General features: G+C 51.1%; 1 protein-coding gene and 1 non-coding gene across 2 annotated transcripts in view; one reads left to right on the plus strand and one right to left on the minus strand.

Moving 5' to 3' along the window:
- Nucleotides 1-761: 761 nt before the first annotated feature.
- trnaw-cca (transfer RNA tryptophan (anticodon CCA)) lies at nucleotides 762-833 on the minus strand. Its single transcript has one exon. It is a non-coding gene; the product is annotated as a tRNA-Trp (tRNA).
- A 472-nt stretch (nucleotides 834-1,305) lies between these two features.
- LOC115137889 (lysophosphatidic acid receptor 6) overlaps nucleotides 1,306-20,389 on the plus strand; it is a 28,538-nt gene continuing 9,454 nt past the window's right edge. Inside the window, exon 1 of the mRNA XM_029674172.2 lies at nucleotides 1,306-1,568. The gene's annotated coding sequence lies outside the window, so the exon portion shown is untranslated. The remainder of the gene's footprint in view (nucleotides 1,569-20,389) is intronic.

Consider the following 20,389-nt stretch of genomic DNA (forward strand, 5'->3'; position numbering starts at 1 on the left):
GACAAACTCAAGGTACATAGAACGAGGGACTTTGTTCTAGTAGAATAAGAGTTAAAGCTAGTTTGCTAGCTCCTCCTAAGCATTTCACTGTACAATTTACACCTGCTTGCTGTATCCTGTGCAAGTGATGAATAAACTTTGATTTGGTTAAATTATAATTGTTTTAATCTAAATAGTGTAGTCTAAATTGTAGATAGTGTAGCGACCCGCACAGACAGCTGTGTGTTATGTGCTAGGCTAGGAGGTGGTTGTGTTGTACTGACCAGTACCCGGTGTTCGCGGGGTCCGACATGTCAATCAACCTGCTATCTGCCAATCACGGGAATGCCTGGAATGTTCTGATGCCGGGCATCCTGGTGGTTGGCGGAGTGGCGTGGAGGGGGGTTGGGCATTGGAAGTTAAGACCAGGTTCAGCCTTTGTACTCTCTCTCTTACGTCTGGGCTTCACAAGGGAAGGTCACGATTGGCTTGTGGGTTATCTGTCATCTATTTGGCGTGTGCTACGGCCCAAACAGTAGCCTGTGTAAAGTTGGTTCAATAAACCGTCAATTCGTAAACTCAAGCCTCTGTCTGGACAATTGTTCATTTATGATCTAGTCAGGTCACTACAATAGATTATATGCTCATAGTTGGAGTTTATTCAATAGAACATATATGTTTTATTACCATTCATTACGTAATCAAAGCATTGCATTGGAAAAAATGATCCGATGGTAAATCCATATGGTTTATAAGAGAAAGATAAATTGTGGAAAATATTTTGACCCCGACGTGATTTGAACACGCAACCTTCTGATCTGGAGTCAGACGCGCTACCGTTGCGCCACGAGGTCCGTATCAAACGATGGTGCATTGAGGTATAGAATTCTTGATTGCTGTTAGTGGTAGGAAAATACGTTGTGGCCGTTATTTGTTACATTGTAGAAAATGGTTCTCCTGGTTTGGTCGAACAATTTTCGAAATGTTTGCCTAAATCATATATACAAAAAATATTCTCATACCGATAATGTTCTAATCGGATGTAGACTCAAATAATCTTTAGATTTAAAAACGTTGTTTTTTCTTAAACCAAATTATAGCTATGTCATGATTAACAGAAGCCTTGTCGTGTGAATTTAAATGCCCTCTCCTTCTCTTTCCAGTCACGTAAAAGTCAGTGGCTTTTCCTGGCAGAGTGTCAGGGCAGGCCTTTTATATGGACTGTTACAGAGTGTGTGTGTGTGAGTGTGAATAAATTAAGAGCTTCCCCATAAATGCAGAAAATGAACAGTCAGTCATGTCACAGACAGAGAGATACACATTCACTAACACAGATATGGATAGAGTGAGAGAAGAGAAAGAGTTGCAATATATAGAACAAAATAGAAGGGGTAAATCAGAGAGAGAAAACAAGAAGAGGAAGAAACGTGAAGAAAATGAGAGAGAGAGAGAGAGAGAGCGAGAGAGAGAACAAGAAGAGAGAGCGAGGGTTCTCATCATCTCTCTCTCTTTCATTTCCTGACAAAGGCACTGTATTTGGAACTCAAGACCATCACAATCAAAATATTCCACTCATAAGCATCAAACGGGTGAGTGCTTCTCAGAATATCCCACAGTGTATTACTCTAGTCTGTGTGTACCATGCCAACATCATATTCACTTCACACTGGTACTGTAACTGTGTCACAACACCAATAACAGACGGGGTAACAGGATAACTTGGTCACCTGTGTGTGTAATTGTGCTGTGACTACTGTTATTGAGAGAAAGAGAAAATGAGGAGAGTAAAAAGGCTTCAGAAAAAGTTTTGGTTTCCCTCTCTCACTCGTGGAAAATACAGTTACAGATACCATTGCAATTGAGGTGAATGAATAGTGAACGCAAATGCAAAAAAATATACACGTAACGTTATGTTCATTTCTCAACACTTCTGCAATGCTAGCAGCCATGTGTCTGCTTCTGCTTTAACTGGGGAAAGGTAGGTTCACAGTTTCCATAGAGACCTCAATGAAGTCATTTATTTAGCTTTCACTGAAGTCAGAATGAAAGTGGACAAAATGTCTTCTTGTTCCTCTTTGGTGAATGCAAAATAAGCATCTGAAACTGAAACAGTATTCCACTGTAAATATTGATATAGGTTCTTGTACATAAACAGGGTCTATCAGACAAAGATCTTTGTAGCGTTAAAAACAACTTCCTCCCTCACCGACTCGCTGTTCAGCTTCCTTAATTCATCAGCAGTTTTACCCTCTTTGCATGCATAAGACGACAACAGTGAAAATAGGGGCGCATCCCAGCCTCCCAAATGGAACCCTATTCAAATCAAATCATATCAAATTGTATTTGTCACATGCGCTGAATACAACAGGTGTTCGGTAGACCTTCCAGTGAAATGGTTACCATGAAATGGTTGTTCCCCTTATAGTGGACTACGTTTGAGCAAAGCCCAAATGAAATAGGGTGCCATTTGCAGTCTTTGTGTAGTGTCGACCAGGGGATACCACTAAGACAGGCTAAAAATACACAGACGGACGGTTAGGGAAATGGTGCCTATGTCACAATAACTACAGAGGAACGTTACAATACATATCAGGACAGGAAAAGGTGTTTTGCAAGTGTGAAACAAAGAGCTGAAGAAGAGAGGAATGGAGAGTGTGTAACGTCTGCTTCCAGCTCACCCTCTCAAACACATAGATCCCCTGAACACTGCTCACCTTCCAGCTCACACTCTCAAACACGTAGATCCCCTGAACGCTGCTCACTCTCCAGCTCACACTCTCAAACACGTAGATCCCCTGAAAGCTGCTCACCTTCCAGCTCACACTCTCAAACACGTAGATCCCCTGAACACTGCTCACCTTCCAGCTCACACTCTCAAACACGTAGATCCCCTGAACACTGCTCACCTTCCAGCTCACACTCTCAAACACGTAGATCCCCTGAAAGCTGCTCACCTTCCAGCTCACACTCTCAAACACATAGATCCCCTGAACGCTGCTCACCGTCCAGCTCACACTCTCAAACACGTAGATCCCCTGAAAGCTGCTCACCGTCCAGCTCACACTCTCAAACACGTAGATCCCCTGAAAGCTGCTCACCGTCCAGCTCACACTCTCAAACACGTAGATCCCCTGAACGCTGCTCACCGTCCAGCTCACACTCTCAAACACGTAGATCCCCTGAAAGCTGCTCACCTTCCAGCTCACACTCTCAAACACGTAGATCCCTGAACGCTGCTCACTCTCCAGCTCACACTCTCAAACACGTAGATCCCCTGAACGCTGCTCACTCTCCAGCTCACACTCTCAAACACGTAGATCCCTGAAAGCTGCTCACCTTCCAGCTCACACTCTCAAACACGTAGATCCCCTGAACACTGCTCACCTTCCAGCTCACACTCTCAAACACGTAGATCCCCTGAACACTGCTCACCTTCCAGCTCACACTCTCAAACACGTAGATCCCCTGAAAGCTGCTCACCTTCCAGCTCACACTCTCAAACACATAGATCCCCTGAACGCTGCTCACCGTCCAGCTCACACTCTCAAACACGTAGATCCCCTGAAAGCTGCTCACCGTCCAGCTCACACTCTCAAACACGTAGATCCCTGAAAGCTGCTCACCGTCCAGCTCACACTCTCAAACACGTAGATCCCCTGAACGCTGCTCACCGTCCAGCTCACACTCTCAAACACGTAGATCCCCTGAAAGCTGCTCACCTTCCAGCTCACACTCTCAAACACGTAGATCCCCTGAACGCTGCTCACTCTCCAGCTCACACTCTCAAACACGTAGATCCCCTGAACGCTGCTCACTCTCCAGCTCACACTCTCAAACACGTAGATCCCCTGAAAGCTGCTCACCTTCCAGCTCACACTCTCAAACACGTAGATCCCCTGAACACTGCTCACCTTCCAGCTCACACTCTCAAACACGTAGATCCCCTGAACACTGCTCACCTTCCAGCTCACACTCTCAAACACGTAGATCCCCTGAAAGCTGCTCACCTTCCAGCTCACACTCTCAAACACATAGATCCCCTGAACGCTGCTCACCGTCCAGCTCACACTCTCAAACACGTAGATCCCCTGAAAGCTGCTCACCGTCCAGCTCACACTCTCAAACACGTAGATCCCCTGAACGCTGCTCACCGTCCAGCTCACACTCTCAAACACGTAGATCCCCTGAAAGCTGCTCACCTTCCAGCTCACACTCTCAAACACGTAGATCCCCTGAACGCTGCTCACTCTCCAGCTCACTCTCAAACACGTAGATCCCCTGAACGCTGCTCACTCTCCAGCTCACACTCTCAAACACGTAGATCCCTGAAAGCTGCTCACCTTCCAGCTCACACTCTCAAACACGTAGATCCCCTGAACACTGCTCACCTTCCAGCTCACACTCTCAAACACGTAGATCCCCTGAACACTGCTCACCTTCCAGCTCACACTCTCAAACACGTAGATCCCCTGAAAGCTGCTCACCTTCCAGCTCACACTCTCAAACACATAGATCCCTGAACGCTAATCACCGTCCAGCTCACACTCTCAAACACGTAGATCCCCTGAAAGCTGCTCACCGTCCAGCTCACACTCTCAAACACGTAGATCCCCTGAAAGCTGCTCACCGTCCAGCTCACACTCTCAAACACGTAGATCTCCTGAACGCTGCTCACCGTCCAGCTCACACTCTCAAACACGTAGATCCCCTGAAAGCTGCTCACCTTCCAGCTCACACTCTCAAACACGTAGATCCCCTGAACGCTGCTCACTCTCCAGCTCACACTCTCAAACACGTAGATCCCCTGAAAGCTGCTCACCTTCCAGCTCACACTCTCAAACACGTAGATCCCCTGAAAGCTGCTCACCTTCCAGCTCACACTCTCAAACACGTAGATCCCCTGAACACTGCTCACCTTCCAGCTCACACTCTCAAACACGTAGATCCCCTGAACACTGCTCACCTTCCAGCTCACACTCTCAAACACGTAGATCCCCTGAAAGCTGCTCACCTTCCAGCTCACACTCTCAAACACATAGATCCCCTGAACGCTGCTCACCGTCCAGCTCACACTCTCAAACACGTAGATCCCCTGAAAGCTGCTCACCGTCCAGCTCACACTCTCAAACACGTAGATCCCCTGAAAGCTGCTCACCGTCCAGCTCACACTCTCAAACACGTAGATCCCCTGAACGCTGCTCACCGTCCAGCTCACACTCTCAAACACGTAGATCCCCTGAAAGCTGCTCACCTTCCAGCTCACACTCTCAAACACGTAGATCCCCTGAACGCTGCTCACTCTCCAGCTCACACTCTCAAACACGTAGATCCCCTGAACGCTGCTCACTCTCCAGCTCACACTCTCAAACACGTAGATCCCCTGAAAGCTGCTCACCTTCCAGCTCACACTCTCAAACACGTAGATCCCCTGAACACTGCTCACCTTCCAGCTCACACTCTCAAACACGTAGATCCCCTGAACACTGCTCACCTTCCAGCTCACACTCTCAAACACGTAGATCCCCTGAAAGCTGCTCACCTTCCAGCTCACACTCTCAAACACATAGATCCCCTGAACGCTGCTCACCGTCCAGCTCACACTCTCAAACACGTAGATCCCCTGAAAGCTGCTCACCGTCCAGCTCACACTCTCAAACACGTAGATCCCTGAACGCTGCTCACCGTCCAGCTCACACTCTCAAACACGTAGATCCCCTGAAAGCTGCTCACCTTCCAGCTCACACTCTCAAACACGTAGATCCCCTGAACGCTGCTCACTCTCCAGCTCACACTCTCAAACACGTAGATCCCCTGAACGCTGCTCACTCTCCAGCTCACACTCTCAAACACGTAGATCCCCTGAAAGCTGCTCACCTTCCAGCTCACACTCTCAAACACGTAGATCCCCTGAACACTGCTCACCTTCCAGCTCACACTCTCAAACACGTAGATCCCCTGAACACTGCTCACCTTCCAGCTCACACTCTCAAACACGTAGATCCCCTGAAAGCTGCTCACCTTCCAGCTCACACTCTCAAACACATAGATCCCCTGAACGCTAATCACCGTCCAGCTCACACTCTCAAACACGTAGATCCCCTGAAAGCTGCTCACCGTCCAGCTCACACTCTCAAACACGTAGATCCCCTGAAAGCTGCTCACCGTCCAGCTCACACTCTCAAACACGTAGATCCCCTGAACGCTGCTCACCGTCCAGCTCACACTCTCAAACACGTAGATCCCCTGAAAGCTGCTCACCTTCCAGCTCACACTCTCAAACACGTAGATCCCCTGAACGCTGCTCACTCTCCAGCTCACACTCTCAAACACGTAGATCCCCTGAACGCTGCTCACTCTCCAGCTCACACTCTCAAACACGTAGATCCCCTGAAAGCTGCTCACCTTCCAGCTCACACTCTCAAACACGTAGATCCCCTGAACACTGCTCACCTTCCAGCTCACACTCTCAAACACGTAGATCCCCTGAACACTGCTCACCTTCCAGCTCACACTCTCAAACACGTAGATCCCCGGAAAGCTGCTCACCTTCCAGCTCACACTCTCAAACACATAGATCCCCTGAACGCTGCTCACCGTCCAGCTCACACTCTCAAACACGTAGATCCCCTGAAAGCTGCTCACCGTCCAGCTCACACTCTCAAACACGTAGATCCCCTGAACGCTGCTCACCGTCCAGCTCACACTCTCAAACACGTAGATCCCCTGAAAGCTGCTCACCTTCCAGCTCACACTCTCAAACACGTAGATCCCCTGAACGCTGCTCACTCTCCAGCTCACACTCTCAAACACGTAGATCCCCTGAACGCTGCTCACTCTCCAGCTCACACTCTCAAACACGAGATCCCCTGAAAGCTGCTCACCTTCCAGCTCACACTCTCAAACACGTAGATCCCCTGAACACTGCTCACCTTCCAGCTCACACTCTCAAACACGTAGATCCCCTGAACACTGCTCACCTTCCAGCTCACACTCTCAAACACGTAGATCCCCTGAAAGCTGCTCACCTTCCAGCTCACACTCTCAAACACGTAGATCCCCTGAACACTGCTCACCTTCCAGCTCACACTCTCAAACACGTAGATCCCCTGAAAGCTGCTCACCTTCCAGCTCACACTCTCAAACACGTAGATCCCTGAACACTGCTCACCTTCCAGCTCACACTCTCAAACACAGAGATCCCTGAACGCTGCTCACCTTCCAGCTCACACTCTCAAACACGTAGATCCCCTGAAAGCTGCTCACCTTCCAGCTCACACTCAAACACGTAGATCCCCTGAACACTGCTCACCTTCCAGATCACACTCTCAAACACGTAGATCCCCTGAACGCTGCTCACTCTCCAGCTCACACTCTCAAACACGTAGATCCCCTGAACGCTGCTCACTCTCCAGCTCACACTCTCAAACACGTAGATCCCCTGAAAGCTGCTCACCTTCCAGCTCACACTCTCAAACACGTAGATCCCCTGAACACTGCTCACCTTCCAGCTCACACTCTCAAACACGTAGATCCCCTGAACACTGCTCACCTTCCAGCTCACACTCTCAAACACGTAGATCCCCTGAACACTGCTCACCTTCCAGCTCACACTCTCAAACACGTAGATCCCCTGAAAGCTGCTCACCTTCCAGCTCACACTCTCAAACACGTAGATCCCCTGAACACTGCTCACCTTCCAGCTCACACTCTCAAACACAGAGATCCCCTGAACGCTGCTCACCTTCCAGCTCACACTCTTAAACACGTAGATCCCCTGAACACTGCTCACCTTCCAGCTCACACTCTCAAACACGTAGATCCCCTGAACACTGCTCACCTTCCAGCTCACACTCTCAACCACGTAGATCCCCTGAACACTGCTCACCTTCCAGCTCACACTCTCAACCACGAGATCCCCTGAACACTGCTCACCTTCCAGCTCACACTCTCAACCACGTAGATCCCCTGAACACTGCTCACCTTCCAGCTCACACTCTCAAACACGTAGATCCTGAACGCTGCTCACTCTCCAGCTCACACTCTCAAACACGTAGATCCCCTGAAAGCTGCTCACCTTCCAGCTCACACTCTCAAACACGTAGATCCCCTGAACACTGCTCACCTTCCAGCTCACACTCTCAACCACGTAGATCCCCTGAACACTGCTCACCTTCCAGCTCACACTCTCAAACACGTAGATCCCCTGAAAGCTGCTCACCTTCCAGCTCACACTCTCAAACACGTAGATCCCCTGAACACTGCTCACCTTCCAGCTCACACTCTCAAACACGTAGATCCCCTGAAAGCTGCTCACCTTCCAGCTCACACTCTCAAACACGTAGATCCCCTGAACACTGCTCACCTTCCAGCTCACACTCTCAAACACAGAGATCCCCTGAACGCTGCTCACCTTCCAGCTCACACTCTCAAACACGTAGATCCCCTGAAAGCTGCTCACCTTCCAGCTCACACTCTCAAACACGTAGATCCCCTGAACACTGCTCACCTTCCAGCTCACACTCTCAAACACGTAGATCCCCTGAAAGGTGCTCACCTTCCAGCTCACACTCTCAAACACGTAGATCCCTGAACGCTGCTCACTCTCCAGCTCACACTCTCAAACACGTAGATCCCCTGAACACTGCTCACCTTCCAGCTCACACTCTCAAACACGTAGATCCCTGAACACTGCTCACCTTCCAGCTCACACTCTCAAACACGTAGATCCCCTGAAAGCTGCTCACCTTCCAGCTCACACTCAAACACGTATATCCCCTGAACACTGCTCACCTTCCAGCTCACACTCTCAAACACGTAGATCCCCTGAAAGCTGCTCACCTTCCAGCTCACACTCTCAAACACGTAGATCCCCTGAACACTGCTCACCTTCCAGCTCACACTCTCAAACACAGAGATCCCCTGAACGCTGCTCACCTTCCAGCTCACACTCTTAAACACGTAGATCCCCTGAACACTGCTCACCTTCCAGCTCACACTCTCAAACAGCTGAACACACCTTCCAGCTCAAACCACGTAGATCCCCTGAACACTGCTCACCTTCCAGCTCACACTCTCAACCACGTAGATCCCCTGAACACTGCTCACCTTCCAGCTCACACTCTCAACCACGTAGATCCCCTGAACACTGCTCACCTTCCAGCTCACACTCTCAAACACGTAGATCCCCTGAACGCTGCTCACTCTCCAGCTCACACTCTCAAACACGTAGATCCCCTGAAAGCTGCTCACCTTCCAGCTCACACTCTCAAACACGTAGATCCCCTGAACACTGCTCACCTTCCAGCTCACACTCTCAACCACGTAGATCCCCTGAACACTGCTCACCTTCCAGCTCACACTCTCAAACACGTAGATCCCTGAACACTGCTCACCTTCCAGCTCACACTCTCAAACACGTAGATCCCCTGAACACTGCTCACCTTCCAGCTCACACTCTCAAACACGTAGATCCCCTGAAAGCTGCTCACCTTCCAGCTCACACTCTCAAACACATAGATCCCCTGAACGCTGCTCACCGTCCAGCTCACACTCTCAAACACGTAGATCCCCTGAAAGCTGCTCACCGTCCAGCTCACACTCTCAAACACGTAGATCCCTGAACGCTGCTCACCGTCCAGCTCACACTCTCAAACACGTAGATCCCCTGAAAGCTGCTCACCTTCCAGCTCACACTCTCAAACACGTAGATCCTGAACGCTGCTCACTCTCCAGCTCACACTCTCAAACACGTAGATCCCCTGAACGCTGCTCACTCTCCAGCTCACACTCTCAAACACGTAGATCCCCTGAAAGCTGCTCACCTTCCAGCTCACACTCTCAAACACGTAGATCCCTGAACACTGCTCACCTTCCAGCTCACACTCTCAAACACGTAGATCCCCTGAACACTGCTCACCTTCCAGCTCACACTCTCAAACACGTAGATCCCCTGAAAGCTGCTCACCTTCCAGCTCACACTCTCAAACACGTAGATCCCTGAACACTGCTCACCTTCCAGCTCACACTCTCAAACACGTAGATCCCCTGAAAGCTGCTCACCTTCCAGCTCACACTCTCAAACACGTAGATCCCCTGAACACTGCTCACCTTCCAGCTCACACTCTCAAACACAGAGATCCCCTGAACGCTGCTCACCTTCCAGCTCACACTCTCAAACACGTAGATCCCCTGAAAGCTGCTCACCTTCCAGCTCACACTCTCAAACACGTAGATCCCCTGAACACTGCTCACCTTCCAGATCACACTCTCAAACACGTAGATCCCCTGAACGCTGCTCACTCTCCAGCTCACACTCTCAAACACGTAGATCCCCTGAACGCTGCTCACTCTCCAGCTCACACTCTCAAACACGTAGATCCCCTGAAAGCTGCTCACCTTCCAGCTCACACTCTCAAACACGTAGATCCCCTGAACACTGCTCACCTTCCAGCTCACACTCTCAAACACGTAGATCCCCTGAACACTGCTCACCTTCCAGCTCACACTCTCAAACACGTAGATCCCCTGAACACTGCTCACCTTCCAGCTCACACTCTCAAACACGTAGATCCCCTGAAAGCTGCTCACCTTCCAGCTCACACTCTCAAACACGTAGATCCCCTGAACACTGCTCACCTTCCAGCTCACACTCTCAAACACAGAGATCCCCTGAACGCTGCTCACCTTCCAGCTCACACTCTTAAACACGTAGATCCCCTGAACACTGCTCACCTTCCAGCTCACACTCTCAAACACGTAGATCCCCTGAACACTGCTCACCTTCCAGCTCACACTCTCAACCACGTAGATCCCCTGAACACTGCTCACCTTCCAGCTCACACTCTCAACCACGTAGATCCCCTGAACACTGCTCACCTTCCAGCTCACACTCTCAACCACGTAGATCCCCTGAACACTGCTCACCTTCCAGCTCACACTCTCAAACACGTAGATCCCCTGAACGCTGCTCACTCTCCAGCTCACACTCTCAAACACGTAGATCCCCTGAAAGCTGCTCACCTTCCAGCTCACACTCTCAAACACGTAGATCCCCTGAACACTGCTCACCTTCCAGCTCACACTCTCAACCACGTAGATCCCCTGAACACTGCTCACCTTCCAGCTCACACTCTCAAACACGTAGATCCCCTGAAAGCTGCTCACCTTCCAGCTCACACTCTCAAACACGTAGATCCCCTGAACACTGCTCACCTTCCAGCTCACACTCTCAAACACGTAGATCCCCTGAAAGCTGCTCACCTTCCAGCTCACACTCTCAAACACGTAGATCCCCTGAACACTGCTCACCTTCCAGCTCACACTCTCAAACACAGAGATCCCCTGAACGCTGCTCACCTTCCAGCTCACACTCTCAAACACGTAGATCCCTGAAAGCTGCTCACCTTCCAGCTCACACTCTCAAACACGTAGATCCCTGAACACTGCTCACCTTCCAGCTCACACTCTCAAACACGTAGATCCCTGAAAGGTGCTCACCTTCCAGCTCACACTCTCAAACACGTAGATCCCTGAACGCTGCTCACTCTCCAGCTCACACTCTCAAACACGTAGATCCTGAACACTGCTCACCTTCCAGCTCACACTCTCAAACACGTAGATCCCCTGAACACTGCTCACCTTCCAGCTCACACTCTCAAACACGTAGATCCCTGAAAGCTGCTCACCTTCCAGCTCACACTCTCAAACACGTATATCCCCTGAACACTGCTCACCTTCCAGCTCACACTCTCAAACACGTAGATCCCCTGAAAGCTGCTCACCTTCCAGCTCACACTCTCAAACACGTAGATCCCCTGAACACTGCTCACCTTCCAGCTCACACTCTCAAACACAGAGATCCCCTGAACGCTGCTCACCTTCCAGCTCACACTCTTAAACACGTAGATCCCTGAACACTGCTCACCTTCCAGCTCACACTCTCAAACACGTAGATCCCCTGAACACTGCTCACCTTCCAGCTCACACTCTCAACCACGTAGATCCCCTGAACACTGCTCACCTTCCAGCTCACACTCTCAACCACGTAGATCCCCTGAACACTGCTCACCTTCCAGCTCACACTCTCAACCACGTAGATCCCCTGAACACTGCTCACCTTCCAGCTCACACTCTCAAACACGTAGATCCCTGAACGCTGCTCACTCTCCAGCTCACACTCTCAAACACGTAGATCCCCTGAACACTGCTCACCTTCCAGCTCACACTCTCAACCACGTAGATCCCCTGAACACTGCTCACCTTCCAGCTCACACTCTCAAACACGTAGATCCCCTGAACACTGCTCACCTTCCAGCTCACACTCTCAAACACGTAGATCCCCTGAAAGCTGCTCACCTTCCAGCTCACACTCTCAAACACGTAGATCCCTGAACACTGCTCACCTTCCAGCTCACACTCTCAAACACAGAGATCCCCTGAACGCTGCTCACCTTCCAGCTCACACTCTCAAACACGTAGATCCCCTGAAAGCTGCTCACCTTCCAGCTCACACTCTCAAACACGTAGATCCCCTGAACACTGCTCACCTTCCAGCTCACACTCTCAAACACGTAGATCCCCTGAAAGGTGCTCACCTTCCAGCTCACACTCTCAAACACGTAGATCCCCTGAACGCTGCTCACTCTCCAGCTCACACTCTCAAACACGTAGATCCCCTGAACACTGCTCACCTTCCAGCTCACACTCTCAAACACGTAGATCCCCTGAACACTGCTCACCTTCCAGCTCACACTCTCAAACACGTAGATCCCCTGAAAGCTGCTCACCTTCCAGCTCACACTCTCAAACACGTATATCCCCTGAACACTGCTCACCTTCCAGCTCACACTCTCAAACACGTAGATCCCCTGAAAGCTGCTCACCTTCCAGCTCACACTCTCAAACACGTAGATCCCCTGAACACTGCTCACCTTCCAGCTCACACTCTCAAACACGTAGATCCCCTGAACACTGCTCACCTTCCAGCTCACACTCTCAAACACGTAGATCCCCTGAAAGGTGCTCACCTTCCAGCTCACACTCTCAAACACGTAGATCCCTGAACGCTGCTCACTCTCCAGCTCACACTCTCAAACACGTAGATCCCCTGAACACTGCTCACCTTCCAGCTCACACTCTCAAACACGTAGATCCCCTGAACACTGCTCACCTTCCAGCTCACACTCTCAAACACGTAGATCCCCTGAAAGCTGCTCACCTTCCAGCTCACACTCTCAAACACGTATATCCCCTGAACACTGCTCACCTTCCAGCTCACACTCTCAAACACGTAGATCCCCTGAAAGCTGCTCACCTTCCAGCTCACACTCTCAAACACGTAGATCCCCTGAACACTGCTCACCTTCCAGCTCACACTCTCAAACACAGAGATCCCCTGAACGCTGCTCACCTTCCAGCTCACACTCTTAAACACGTAGATCCCTGAACACTGCTCACCTTCCAGCTCACACTCTCAAACACGTAGATCCCCTGAACACTGCTCACCTTCCAGCTCACACTCTCAACCACGTAGATCCCCTGAACACTGCTCACCTTCCAGCTCACACTCTCAACCACGTAGATCCCTGAACACTGCTCACCTTCCAGCTCACACTCTCAACCACGTAGATCCCTGAACACTGCTCACCTTCCAGCTCACACTCTCAAACACGTAGATCCCCTGAACGCTGCTCACTCTCCAGCTCACACTCTCAAACACGTAGATCCCCTGAAAGCTGCTCACCTTCCAGCTCACACTCTCAAACACGTAGATCCCCTGAACACTGCTCACCTTCCAGCTCACACTCTCAACCACGTAGATCCCCTGAACACTGCTCACCTTCCAGCTCACACTCTCAAACACGTAGATCCCCTGAACACTGCTCACCTTCCAGCTCACACTCTCAAACACGTAGATCCCCTGAACACTGCTCACCTTCCAGCTCACACTCTCAAACACGTAGATCCCCGGAAAGCTGCTCACCTTCCAGCTCACACTCTCAAACACATAGATCCCCTGAACGCTGCTCACCGTCCAGCTCACACTCTCAAACACGTAGATCCCCTGAAAGCTGCTCACCGTCCAGCTCACACTCTCAAACACGTAGATCCCTGAACGCTGCTCACCGTCCAGCTCACACTCTCAAACACGTAGATCCCCTGAAAGCTGCTCACCTTCCAGCTCACACTCTCAAACACGTAGATCCCCTGAACGCTGCTCACTCTCCAGCTCACACTCTCAAACACGTAGATCCCCTGAACGCTGCTCACTCTCCAGCTCACACTCTCAAACACGTAGATCCCCTGAAAGCTGCTCACCTTCCAGCTCACACTCTCAAACACGTAGATCCCCTGAACACTGCTCACCTTCCAGCTCACACTCTCAAACACGTAGATCCCCTGAACACTGCTCACCTTCCAGCTCACACTCTCAAACACGTAGATCCCCTGAAAGCTGCTCACCTTCCAGCTCACACTCTCAAACACGTAGATCCCCTGAACACTGCTCACCTTCCAGCTCACACTCTCAAACACGTAGATCCCCTGAAAGCTGCTCACCTTCCAGCTCACACTCTCAAACACGTAGATCCCTGAACACTGCTCACCTTCCAGCTCACACTCTCAAACACAGAGATCCCCTGAACGCTGCTCACCTTCCAGCTCACACTCTCAAACACGTAGATCCCCTGAAAGCTGCTCACCTTCCAGCTCACACTCTCAAACACGTAGATCCCTGAACACTGCTCACCTTCCAGATCACACTCTCAAACACGTAGATCCCCTGAACGCTGCTCACTCTCCAGCTCACACTCTCAAACACGTAGATCCCCTGAACGCTGCTCACTCTCCAGCTCACACTCTCAAACACGTAGATCCCCTGAAAGCTGCTCACCTTCCAGCTCACACTCTCAAACACGTAGATCCCCTGAACACTGCTCACCTTCCAGCTCACACTCTCAAACACGTAGATCCCCTGAACACTGCTCACCTTCCAGCTCACACTCTCAAACACGTAGATCCCCTGAACACTGCTCACCTTCCAGCTCACACTCTCAAACACGTAGATCCCCTGAAAGCTGCTCACCTTCCAGCTCACACTCAAACACGTAGATCCCCTGAACACTGCTCACCTTCCAGCTCACACTCTCAAACACAGAGATCCCCTGAACGCTGCTCACCTTCCAGCTCACACTCTTAAACACGTAGATCCCTGAACACTGCTCACCTTCCAGCTCACACTCTCAAACACGTAGATCCCCTGAACACTGCTCACCTTCCAGCTCACACTCTCAACCACGTAGATCCCCTGAACACTGCTCACCTTCCAGCTCACACTCTCAACCACGTAGATCCCCTGAACACTGCTCACCTTCCAGCTCACTCTCAACCACGTAGATCCCCTGAACACTGCTCACCTTCCAGCTCACACTCTCAAACACGTAGATCCCCTGAACGCTGCTCACTCTCCAGCTCACACTCTCAAACACGTAGATCCCCTGAAAGCTGCTCACCTTCCAGCTCACACTCTCAAACACGTAGATCCCCTGAACACTGCTCACCTTCCAGCTCACACTCTCAACCACGTAGATCCCTGAACACTGCTCACCTTCCAGCTCACACTCTCAAACACGTAGATCCCCTGAAAGCTGCTCACCTTCCAGCTCACACTCTCAAACACGTAGATCCCCTGAACACTGCTCACCTTCCAGCTCACACTCTCAAACACGTAGATCCCCTGAAAGCTGCTCACCTTCCAGCTCACACTCTCAAACACGTAGATCCCCTGAACACTGCTCACCTTCCAGCTCACACTCTCAAACACAGAGATCCCTGAACGCTGCTCACCTTCCAGCTCACACTCTCAAACACGTAGATCCCCTGAAAGCTGCTCACCTTCCAGCTCACACTCTCAAACACGATAGATCCCTGAACACTGCTCACCTTCCAGCTCACACTCTCAAACACGTAGATCCTGAAAGGTGCTCACCTTCCAGCTCACACTCTCAAACACGTAGATCCCTGAACGCTGCTCACTCTCCAGCTCACACTCTCAAACACGATCCCCTGAACACTGCTCACCTTCCAGCTCACACTCTCAAACACGTAGATCCCTGAACACTGCTCACCTTCCAGCTCACACTCTCAAACACGTAGATCCCCTGAAAGCTGCTCACCTTCCAGCTCACACTCTCAAACACGTATATCCCCTGAACACTGCTCACCTTCCAGCTCACACTCTCAAACACGTAGATCCCCTGAAAGCTGCTCACCTTCCAGCTCACACTCTCAAACACGTAGATCCCCTGAACACTGCTCACCTTCCAGCTCACACTCTCAAACACAGAGATCCCCTGAACGCTGCTCACCTTCCAGCTCACACTCTTAAACACGTAGATCCCCTGAACACTGCTCACCTTCCAGCTCACACTCTCAAACACGTAGATCCCCTGAACACTGCTCACCTTCCAGCTCACACTCTCAACCACGTAGATCCCCTGAACACTGCTCACCTTCCAGCTCACACTCTCAACCACGTAGATCCCCTGAACACTGCTCACCTTCCAGCTCACACTCTCAACCACGTAGATCCCCTGAACACTGCTCACCTTCCAGCTCACACTCTCAAACACGTAGATCCCCTGAACGCTGCTCACTCTCCAGCTCACACTCTCAAACACGTAGATCCCCTGAACACTGCTCACCTTCCAGCTCACACTCTCAACCACGTAGATCCCCTGAACACTGCTCACCTTCCAGCTCACACTCTCAAACACGTAGATCCCCTGAACACTGCTCACCTTCCAGCTCACACTCTCAAACACGTAGATCCCCTGAAAGCTGCTCACCTTCCAGCTCACACTCTCAAACACGTAGATCCCCTGAACACTGCTCACCTTCCAGCTCACACTCTCAAACACAGAGATCCCCTGAACGCTGCTCACCTTCCAGCTCACACTCTCAAACACGTAGATCCCCTGAAAGCTGCTCACCTTCCAGCTCACACTCTCAAACACGTAGATCCCCTGAACACTGCTCACCTTCCAGCTCACACTCTCAAACACGTAGATCCCTGAAAGGTGCTCACCTTCCAGCTCACACTCTCAAACACGTAGATCCCCTGAACGCTGCTCACTTCCAGCTCACACTCTCAAACACGTAGATCCCCTGAACACTGCTCACCTTCCAGCTCACACTCTCAAACACGTAGATCCCTGAACACTGCTCACCTTCCAGCTCACACTCTCAAACACGTAGATCCCCTGAAAGCTGCTCACCTTCCAGCTCACACTCTCAAACACGTATATCCCCTGAACACTGCTCACCTTCCAGCTCACACTCTCAAACACGTAGATCCCCTGAAAGCTGCTCACCTTCCAGCTCACACTCTCAAACATGTAGATCCCCTGAACACTGCTCACCTTCCAGCTCACACTCTCAAACACGTAGATCCCCTGAACACTGCTCACCTTCCAGCTCACACTCTCAAACACGTAGATCCCCTGAAAGCTGCTCACCTTCCAGCTCACACTCTCAAACACATAGATCCCCTGAACGCTGCTCACCGTCCAGCTCACACTCTCAAACACGTAGATCCCCTGAAAGCTGCTCACCGTCCAGCTCACACTCTCAAACACGTAGATCCTGAACGCTGCTCACCGTCCAGCTCACACTCTCAAACACGTAGATCCCCTGAAAGCTGCTCACCTTCCAGCTCACACTCTCAAACACGTAGATCCCCTGAACGCTGCTCACTCTCCAGCTCACACTCTCAAACACGTAGATCCCCTGAACGCTGCTCACTCTCCAGCTCACACTCTCAAACACGTAGATCCCCTGAAAGCTGCTCACCTTCCAGCTCACACTCTCAAACACGTAGATCCCCTGAACACTGCTCACCTTCCAGCTCACACTCTCAAACACGTAGATCCCCTGAACACTGCTCACCTTCCAGCTCACACTCTCAAACACGTAGATCCCCTGAAAGCTGCTCACCTTCCAGCTCACACTCTCAAACACGTAGATCCCCTGAACACTGCTCACCTTCCAGCTCACACTCTCAAACACGTAGATCCCCTGAAAGCTGCTCACCTTCCAGCTCACACTCTCAAACACGTAGATCCCCTGAACACTGCTCACCTTCCAGCTCACACTCTCAAACACAGAGATCCCCTGAACGCTGCTCACCTTCCAGCTCACACTCTCAAACACGTAGATCCCCTGAAAGCTGCTCACCTTCCAGCTCACACTCTCAAACACGTAGATCCCCTGAACACTGCTCACCTTCCAGATCACACTCTCAAACACGTAGATCCCCTGAACGCTGCTCACTCTCCAGCTCACACTCTCAAACACGTAGATCCCCTGAACGCTGCTCACTCTCCAGCTCACACTCTCAAACACGTAGATCCCCTGAAAGCTGCTCACCTTCCAGCTCACACTCTCAAACACGTAGATCCCCTGAACACTGCTCACCTTCCAGCTCACACTCTCAAACACGTAGATCCCCTGAACACTGCTCACCTTCCAGCTCACACTCTCAAACACGTAGATCCCCTGAACACTGCTCACCTTCCAGCTCACACTCTCAAACACGTAGATCCCCTGAAAGCTGCTCACCTTCCAGCTCACACTCTCAAACACGTAGATCCCCTGAACACTGCTCACCTTCCAGCTCACACTCTCAAACACAGAGATCCCTGAACGCTGCTCACCTTCCAGCTCACACTCTTAAACACGTAGATCCCCTGAACACTGCTCACCTTCCAGCTCACACTCTCAAACACGTAGATCCCTGAACACTGCTCACCTTCCAGCTCACACTCTCAACCACGTAGATCCCCTGAACACTGCTCACCTTCCAGCTCACACTCTCAACCACGTAGATCCCCTGAACACTGCTCACCTTCCAGCTCACACTCTCAACCACGTAGATCCCCTGAACACTGCTCACCTTCCAGCTCACACTCTCAAACACGTAGATCCCTGAACGCTGCTCACTCTCCAGCTCACACTCTCAAACACGTAGATCCCCTGAAAGCTGCTCACCTTCCAGCTCACACTCTCAAACACGTAGATCCCTGAACACTGCTCACCTTCCAGCTCACACTCTCAACCACGTAGATCCCCTGAACACTGCTCACCTTCCAGCTCACACTCTCAAACACGTAGATCCCCTGAAAGCTGCTCACCTTCCAGCTCACACTCTCAAACACGTAGATCCCTGAACACTGCTCACCTTCCAGCTCACACTCTCAAACACGTAGATCCCCTGAAAGCTGCTCACCTTCCAGCTCACACTCTCAAACACGTAGATCCCCTGAACACTGCTCACCTTCCAGCTCACACTCTCAAACACAGAGATCCCCTGAACGCTGCTCACCTTCCAGCTCACACTCTCAAACACGTAGATCCCCTGAAAGCTGCTCACCTTCCAGCTCACACTCTCAAACACGTAGATCCCCTGAACACTGCTCACCTTCCAGCTCACACTCTCAAACACGTAGATCCCCTGAAAGGTGCTCACCTTCCAGCTCACACTCTCAAACACGTAGATCCCCTGAACGCTGCTCACTCTCCAGCTCACACTCTCAAACACGTAGATCCCCTGAACACTGCTCACCTTCCAGCTCACACTCTCAAACACGTAGATCCCCTGAACACTGCTCACCTTCCAGCTCACACTCTCAAACACGTAGATCCCCTGAAAGCTGCTCACCTTCCAGCTCACACTCTCAAACACGTATATCCCCTGAACACTGCTCACCTTCCAGCTCACACTCTCAAACACGTAGATCCCCTGAAAGCTGCTCACCTTCCAGCTCACACTCTCAAACACGTAGATCCCCTGAACACTGCTCACCTTCCAGCTCACACTCTCAAACACAGAGATCCCCTGAACGCTGCTCACCTTCCAGCTCACACTCTCAAACACGTAGATCCCCTGAAAGCTGCTCACCTTCCAGCTCACACTCTCAAACACGTAGATCCCCTGAACACTGCTCACCTTCCAGCTCACACTCTCAAACACGTAGATCCCCTGAAAGGTGCTCACCTTCCAGCTCACACTCTCAAACACGTAGATCCCCTGAACGCTGCTCACTCTCCAGCTCACACTCTCAAACACGTAGATCCCCTGAACACTGCTCACCTTCCAGCTCACACTCTCAAACACGTAGATCCCCTGAACACTGCTCACCTTCCAGCTCACACTCTCAAACACGTAGATCCCCTGAAAGCTGCTCACCTTCCAGCTCACACTCTCAAACACGTATATCCCCTGAACACTGCTCACCTTCCAGCTCACACTCTCAAACACGTAGATCCCCTGAAAGCTGCTCACCTTCCAGCTCACACTCTCAAACATGTAGATCCCCTGAACACTGCTCACCTTCCAGCTCACACTCTCAAACAC

This window comes from Oncorhynchus nerka, linkage group LG12, assembly GCF_034236695.1.
Source record: "Oncorhynchus nerka isolate Pitt River linkage group LG12, Oner_Uvic_2.0, whole genome shotgun sequence".
Lineage (NCBI taxonomy): Eukaryota > Metazoa > Chordata > Actinopteri > Salmoniformes > Salmonidae > Oncorhynchus > Oncorhynchus nerka.